Consider the following 8781-nt stretch of genomic DNA (forward strand, 5'->3'; position numbering starts at 1 on the left):
GAATTAAAAAGTACATAGTCAAAAGTATGAGTTTTACTGACTCATGTAATTGTCACAAAGTCACACACATGTTTTCTGTACAGCCTTATTTTGCAAAGAAATCTCTAACACCTTAATTATCAAAATTAATATGCACCAACAAACTGCTTGAAAAAGTAATTCTAGTTTCTTGATAACGCCACGCCTTTCTTGTAAACATGGGCTGAAGAACTAAAAGTATTTTTGCTGCAAGCTAGTAGGCCTGTGGCGACCTGTATTTCAATCTTTTTGGTCACAAAACCATGGTGGAATTCTATCAAATCATACAGCCATACAGGACATATAAGTGCTCATTCTGGTGAGCCACCAAGAACTACAAATAATTAACACAAATAAAGTAGAGGTTGTGTTCCAACCTCATATATAAGCTACAAAATCTCCAGCTGTGGCACGTTTTCTACTTCCACTGACAAAGGAAAGGACGGAGTTGCTGAGAAAAAATCAAGATCTATACTATCGCATAGAGTACAATTTATATTCAGCCTGGATATGGTTTCTTCCAAAAACTTTCTCCCCTTGCGTGACAATTATAGCTCCACCTGATCGCCGAAGGCATCCTCCCATTCTCTTCCCTGCCGCTTATGTCCTGAAACATATCAAGGTCTACAATGGCACCCAGATCAAATCTAAGAGCAGAACAAAACAATTCATGGTATATTTCTTGCAGGTGAAAAGTACAGGGTATTTAACTTTATGGACTCGTCAAGAAATAAATCCTAATAACTTGGAAGCCGATTCTAAGATCTTTTCTTTAGCTGCAGGTGTAGGGTATAGGTAATTTTTGCATGCTATAATTGAAAAGACAGGTCTCAAACAAAATGGCAGGTTGCATTGAACAAATCAATCAAGTGCTCAGGATGGAAGGAGCATGCCGTCTTATAATATGGTGCCAAGTTTATGTTACCGTGAAACAGACATCAGCGCCTAAAGGAGCCTATCTATACAGAGGTACATAAGGATCAGTGCAAATGAGAGTGAGGGAGAGGCAAATCACCACCTAGTTTTCATACAGGCTAACATCATTTTGTTGTGAACTGGCAATATTTCCACCTCATTTAGAAGAGCATAAACACAAATAGCTATTCATTCAATGGCAGCATCAGATGGACCAAGTAATTGAACATTTAGATGAACATGTGGCCAGACCTTTGCACATATGGGTAACTATATCGCTGTCTACGTCAGGTGTAAGTAAGAACTAAGAACAGAGTATCACCTTCCGCAATGTTGTTGGCCTCCGCGAATGCATCCCATCCGTGCTCAATGAAGATGTGTTCCTCCATTTCACCAGTCGAACACTCCATGTGTCTCCAATGGTGTTGCCGAGCATGACTTTCTGTGGAAAATCACCGATGATGTACAGACAGAACGCCTTTGGAATCTTGAGTGTATCATAAGGGTTGTCGGTGACTGCGTTTGAAACAACGGTGTAACCTGGCCTAAGGCAAAAATCCAACCAGCAGGTGCGGGCCTCGTTTTTCTGTTCCTGACCTACTCCCTTCGGATTCCTACCAGCCTTTCTTTTATTGCCTTTTGCGCTCGGTTGTGCAGCTGGTCGTTTCGCAATGGAGCTCTAAAACGGTGGAGAGCCAGGCAGAGCTCCAATTGCGCTCTGCATCTCCTCCTTCGTTGTCGGTGGTGACATCACTGGAGATCCTTTCTCGGCCTTAATCTCCTTCTGGTGTACCTGCAGGAGGACAATTAGGTGACAGAGATCGGAACAACTGTGTAGTATCACAAGATGAGAGGAGCAAACGAAGCGATGGCAGGTACATACAGGATGAATCCCAGCTTCAATCACAACAAGAATCCATTTAGTCAGATATGTCGTGAACATCTATGAAAAAATGGCAAGGGCTACAATTTTTTCTCTAGAATACTCAAGTAGCTCTTCAGAGAATACTTCATTTGCAAGATCTATAATACTCCCTCCGCTCCCATTTAATTGACTTTAATTGGAACCACTGCTAGTTCGTTTGTCCTGTGTTCATGTGCTGATTAAAACCGAAAAGTCGGAGGAGTTAATAAAATCTAGAGGCAGATGGTCAGAGAAACGGTCACCATGTTACAATTTTAAAACTTACCATTCCAACTTATGATCGCATACCTCATTTGAAAACCCTCCAATATTTGCAGCAATGAAGGAGCTACTGAATATACCTTACCACCACCGCGCATAGTCCCTAGCGTATTGATTTCTCAAACATAATAGTTATCATGTCCAGATTGAAGACCCCGAAAACATTAGACCTGACGTCAGAGTGAGTCTTGTCAGAAACGATCTACCATCCTAATTCTATAGTAGTCAAAGTGATGTCCAAAACCAGTTAGCCTGCCATCTGGGTTTTGCCACCAGTTAGATGTAGCCAATTAGATGCCGTGCTCACTTCCTTTCTTTCGAGGAATGTTGCTTGGATGACTTCTTATTTTCGACGAATGCTGCTTGGGCTGACTTGTTACAATAGGCACCAAGAAGAAAAACATACGCTGTTTTATACCTAGTTTTCCTCGAAAAGTCATGTATCTATTTTTCAGAGACTTAAAATAGAAATAACGAATATTTATGCACTTCCAGGCCAACAGGAAAAGTGCAGTCTCAAGCCTGTGAATTATAACTTAAGGTTACATATATCTTAACATACATAAAAATTGGAATGGGCAATGGAGAAAAATTAACGCATATAAAGTTGATGCTAGGCAAAGAATATTGTAAACAAATTGATGCATCATTCGCCGAATTTAAAGAACGCATGCAAGCATATGCTTTAAAGAATATCTCTAAACATCAGCATAAAGGTGGGATGGGCATATGTAAAAGTTAGTGCTAGGAAAAGAAACCCATATACAAAGTGGTGTTATCCACCGAATTTGATTAATCCATGGAAATTTACTTTCAAATTTGGAAGGTTGCCAAAATTACACAACCTGGGAGCAATATGAAAGTAAGTGGCTTGACGAAAGGCTTGAGAGACAATCGCATGACCCTATATATTAAGAAACACTGCTCTTTAAATAATGTAGGTTGCTTTGAAATCTTACCTCCCTTTTTCCACAAAGAATCTTTCGGCTCGTTGTGGCACATAGAAAACTACAGAAGCTGTAAGAAAAAAAAACCATGGATTGAATATGGAGTTAGGGGTTGCATGATTTATAGTGAACACAACATATATTGAGTAAATTTGGCAAAGCACAAAAGAAAATGGAATGTAGGAAATTATCAGTAATAGCTAAATTTGATCTTCTAAGTATTATTGTTGACATATATCTTAATTCAGAACCATGGAAACCGGCAAAGCACTCCTGTTTACCAAATTTGAACTGGCAACCGGTATTTAGCAGAAAGCGAGGTTCCCTCAAAATGAAAATGGTAAGTGTCACGAGAATGACAATGGTCGTGGTAAAATTCATACAGATATTTAAGACCAATCAAGCTGCATTGGCTATGCTTTAACTAAGGATTATTTAGTGGAATAACTGAAATCAAAGGAAGTAAGGTGTGAACTTTCAGAATACCAAGAGTTTATGTTACGACGAAACAATTCAAAAGAGTTCATGTTCACCGAAATTTGAAAATAGAGTAATGTATTATCGAGTCATACACCCATTCAATAGAGATCCCCATCCTAGAAGAAATGGATAATTAACAACTAACTGAGCCATATTCAATGCTAAATTTTCTTAAGGGTTTATATTTGGTGTAGTAGTTTGGTGCTTTTTACTGAAAGCACTTTTGTGGAAGAAAATTTGAAACACTATTCTTAACTGATGTATGGTGTAGAAAAACAGTAGTATAGGTTCATTCGATCAGAAAATTCAAGTATGTTAGATTCAACAATGTGTCCAGAAAGTAGTGGAAGTAACATTGCTACTTCTAGTGCTACAAAGTAAACTTCGATCAGTTACTTCTGTGTAGAAATTCAAGCCCAGAAATACAATGACGTCTCTGTTAGCTTTGTATGTTCCAACATTTTTTGCAATGAAGTGGTATCACTATTTGACAGCCCCATATAATTAATACTTATTTATATTCGTATTAGAGGACTAACTTCGTATTGGTTACCTTTGTAGGCTGTAGCCTTTGTCGGTGTCTTGCATTACACAGCTGGGAGGTAGGCTCTTGCACTTCTGTTGACAGTCGTGGATGTTGAACTTGCAGCAGAATTTTGATCAGTCACCGATTTATCAATTGACACATCCACTTGTGCCCACGCACACTCTAGCTAGCTGCCTGCAAACCTAAGAAACGTGATCACTTCAAGGAGAACAGAGTCAAAGCACCAGGAGTCAGGGCTTATCTGCAGCAACGAACACTATCAATATTAAAATACAGAGAAAATAAGATGTCATAATACGTACAGGTAACTGTCCGACCTCTTCCACGCACCGGCCCTGGACATCGCCGGCCACCTGCCGTAGCCGCTGCGGCATCGAAGACGTCGGCGAGTGCTTCCGGCGTTTCCCTCCGCCAGTGAACCGCCGCATCAGAGGAGATCAGGGCGGAGAAGAGACCGGGGCGGGAGGGTCGGGCCCGGGAAGGGGCAGGCCGGTGGAGGTGGGGGGATAGCGTCTGTAACACGCGGGAGAGGTGGCTCCGCGGGGCAGAGGATCGGCCCTTGAGCCCCCGCCATGGCGCGCACGTATCCCGCCGCCGCTCAACGTGGGAGGGGCGGCTCGGCGGGGCAGCGGTTTGGCGAACCTAAGCCTCTCCCTCTGTTCCGGGAAAGAAACGTAATCGCCGCTGCCGCCGCCGTCGCCGTCACCACAATCCCGGCGAGCTCAGACCTCTTCCCACGCTGCTCCTCACCGTACGATACGGCACCGCGTCGGCCTCCTCCGCCGCAGAGCCTCGTCTCTGTAGCCAGCACGCCGGACTCGGCCTGCTCGTGTGGGTCTCCGGTATGGTGCTGGTGGGTTCGTGACCAATGCAGCAATGGAGGAGATCTCCATGGGAGACCGGCGGCGGAGTAGAGAGGGGTTAATGGATGAGATCATGGTGAGTAGATGAGGACGTGTTGAAGTGGAGGCATCCAACAATGCCACGAATTTCTTCTGGACCTACCCACCATGGCCCATCACAGTTCCAGTCGTCCAGCCTACAGCCACACCAGGAACGCACCACAGCATCCCAGCACAAAATTTACCACTAAATGAAAACTGTCTAAGATTGTACACCTAAATTCTAGAGAGCATCAAAATTGTACACAACAGGAATTAAACCAGCTGAAGCACACGTGTCAGCATCACCTTAATTACCAGACTCCCTCAAAATTGTGAGAAAAAAGATGTTTGTTACCCTTTAATATAGTAGTTATGCAGATAGTTAGATTTAAACTTTACATAGTTAAAACTTCGAAAATAGATAGTAGTATGACATTGTGCATGACCCCGCCACACAGCCCATCGAGCCGCCACACAATCGCGGCGTACACATGGGCGGCAAGCTTCAACTCTCCTGAGTATTTCTATCGATGTCAGAGCTCTCCATTAGGGGTAGAATTAAAATTTGAAATTCACAAGCTGAACAAGTACGTAGCTCGTGGCTAGAACTCAATGTACAATGAGTTGAGCCAATTTTTTATTTGAGCTTGTTTCTGGACCCAAAAACTTGTTAAGCCTGTTCAAATCTGGAGCCGGTAATTTTCCGTAGATGACTGCCAAGCTATCAATATTTATTGCACTTGTGGTGGTATAGATCTCATATCTTTTTTCACTCGTTTACCCTCTTGAGTAGAGGAAAAGAACATTCTTGTTCTAATTCTAAATTAGTACGAGAATTACTAGTTTTCTTACATAACTCATGTCTGCACATATACAACAAGTTAAACTAGCTAACTCGTGAGTTTGCTAAGTCGATACGAGCCACGGTATGAATTACAAGCGTAGTACTAATTTAGTGTCATAATGGTACTAATTTTGAGGCAGGGCTTATTAGTATACGTTTAGTGTATTATCAAACGAGCTTTGCTCTGCCAGGATCACTAATTTAGTGCATAATGTTGATTTTTTTTCTAAAAAGTTGATCAAATTTAATAAAGTATGACTTCGATCAAAAGTTTTTTTCCCGATAAAGAGTGTTTTATTACTTAAATATTTAAGCAATACACCTGGCCTCCGCAACTAGAATGCACACAGCCGTCCAAATTAATACGTTACAACACATAGCAAGACTATCATGAATGGGAAAACAAAATGGAGATTGCCAACTAGTCCATAGAAGCTGCACCGACGACTATGCAGCCACTTATATTGAAAAATAAACTCCTTTGGTCGCTGAAGCGACGACCATGAACGGAGGGCCGTACATCAGTAAACAACCTGTATAACAGAAGAGTTTTTATCATTAAAAATCTTGTCATTTCTACATAGTTAAAGCGACCATATAACAATAATCTCTCCCACTCTTATATAAGTTTTGAACCTAGAATCCACACCATTTAGCTAATTACCAAAAATATTTGCAATGCTATGAGAAGGGTATAAGGTAAAACATATCTGAATGGTTGATCATATATGTCAACACCCGGATTTTTAAGTCCAGATGCCTATTATGCCGTACGTCGCAATCCCAGGAATAATGTTTTTGCGAGACATAATAGTAAGTAGCATAGAGTCATCATTTATTACAACACATATTGTCTTACAATCATAGATCACATGATCCAATATTACACGAATATATTGTTCAACATCACAAATAGTAGCGGAAGCGAAGTAGTAGTGGACTAGCTATTCCACAGGCAACGCTTGACGTTAGAAGACGATCCTAGTTATCGTAGACGTCCTGTTGTCCGTCATCCTGATACTGGTGCTCTCCTTCATAGTCTGGCATTGGAATAGCCAGGGCAAAGCCATGAGTACTTTTAAAGTACTCGCAAACTAACTCTATGATAAATACTCATTAAGTGTAACAAGGGGGTGCTAAGCTCTAGGTCTATTTGCATAAAGCCAAGTTTTAGTTTGATAAACATTTAATAAAGCCCTATCATGTGCTAGACTAACTCAAGTGGGAACATTAGTGTCATTCCCACAACTCATTATGGCTCACCATAATATCACCTTTCAATTCACCATAAATTTCTAGGATCAAAACATTTTAATGATAACGGAGATAGTATGGCCTTTCCAATCGTCCGTAACCGTGGACACGGCTATTCGAATAGGTTTAACACTCTGCAGAGGTTGTACTCTTGTGCCACAACTTTTGATTACATCCGTCGAGGATAACCCCGAATCATCGTAACACAGTACGCGGATCATCAATCGAAACCTTTCACTTATATATGCTAGTATGAGCACCTCTCCCCATGAGCTTGGCCTCCCGGTGGAAACCGCAGTCAACCCGGGAACTGCACAGGGCTTGGGCCGTACATTCACCTCATTTCAACATCAATCCACACTTGACGGAGGCAGCCGCAGCGTAACCCCTATGATGTTTGTTCAGAGGGAACCCATACTAAAATACACAAGTTTCTAGTTAAGCCCTACCCATAATCAGGTATTGTGGGGGTACTTGTATAATTGGAAGGGTATCGCATTTAAACCCAATTATCAATTTTATCAAAAATCACCATCTTCTCTTGTTCAAATCCACCTCCACTTTACTTTCTTTCAAAGTCATTTCACTTCACCATGTTCCCATCTAGAGTAGTCAATTTTAATTGATTAGCACTAGCAACTATATGAGGGGTGCTATCTAGCTTTGAGTTGTGCTAATCTATTCCAAGTATTGTTCTACTCTAGACCAAGTGAATCATAAGCAAAAAGTACTTTGAAAATAAATAAGCGAAAGTAAATGTAAGTAAAAACATGGGATAGGTAATACATAAAAGTAAAGTGTGATGGTGACTTTGCTCTTATAGAGCTAAGCACTTGTGTTTAGCAAGGGTTAGCTTGCCTTGAGCTGGGTAGTTATCGAAGTTCTCTTCTTCTTCCTGAGAGTAGCCCTCCTCCTCTTGGTATTCCTCGTTACTAGCGTCTATATACGAATACGAGGTATAAATACTAAACCAAGCTCACATACTAAACTAGAAACACTCAAAAGAGTTCACACACTAGTCCTATTATCAATCAAATATGGCATGGTGGATTATTTGATTTGCCTTTATTTGAAGGGAAATAATTTCCTCTCATTATTCCTATTTCTTAAATTTGGTATGTAGATCCTTAAAAGAATTCATTTCTTCTCATTACCTCTTATTAAGATTTAAGCTCTTCATATAATAATAAGGTATGAAATATAGGTTGACTCAAAGTCAACATTTCATATCTACTATATGTGAGTATAAATTAATTGAAGTGCTACTCTCCACATAGTTTTAAAACTTAACATTTAATGAATTAAAATCTCTAAGTAATAATTCTCAAGGGTTCATTAGCCTAAGTCATTCCCCCTGGTTATTAGTACTTAGGATCAAAATTTAAATGAGAGGTAACTCTCATATTAGTGTTGAGTTTGAATTCCACTTTTAAATGCTCTATAATTGACTACATAGCCATTTTATTTGATCTAGTCCATGATCATACAAACAACATGTCTATATTATTGCATAATCAATTAGAGGACATCATTTGTGATTTATTAGAGTTGGAAACAATTCAAAATCTATTCTGGTTAAATTTTAAATAAAGTTTGAATGTTCAAAAGTCCATGTCTTGTCTTTTTTATTGAATTAAATCTGCTATGAATTTGGAGGTGGGGCCAGTGGCATTGGATAGATAAATTCATGGGCTTTCCAACGGTAT

The 8781-nt window shown here is 40.3% G+C and overlaps 1 long non-coding RNA gene across 9 annotated transcripts; it reads right to left on the reverse strand.

Moving 5' to 3' along the window:
- Positions 1-219: 219 nt before the first annotated feature.
- Positions 220-5074, reverse strand: LOC127297011 (uncharacterized). Of its 9 annotated transcripts, none has more exons than XR_007848844.2 (5): positions 4396-5073; positions 4100-4267; positions 2147-3136; positions 1817-2033; positions 220-1726 (listed from the first exon to the last, which is right to left on the reverse strand). It is a non-coding gene; the product is annotated as an uncharacterized lncRNA (long non-coding RNA). The 9 variants fall into 9 exon arrangements; XR_007848840.2 differs by having other exon boundaries at positions 2124-3136; XR_007848843.2 differs by having other exon boundaries at positions 1817-2289; positions 3079-3136; positions 4396-5072.
- Between the last annotated feature and the right edge of the window lie 3707 nt (positions 5075-8781).

Source organism: Lolium perenne, chromosome 4, assembly GCF_019359855.2.
Source record: "Lolium perenne isolate Kyuss_39 chromosome 4, Kyuss_2.0, whole genome shotgun sequence".
In the NCBI taxonomy this organism is placed as follows: domain Eukaryota; kingdom Viridiplantae; phylum Streptophyta; class Magnoliopsida; order Poales; family Poaceae; genus Lolium; species Lolium perenne.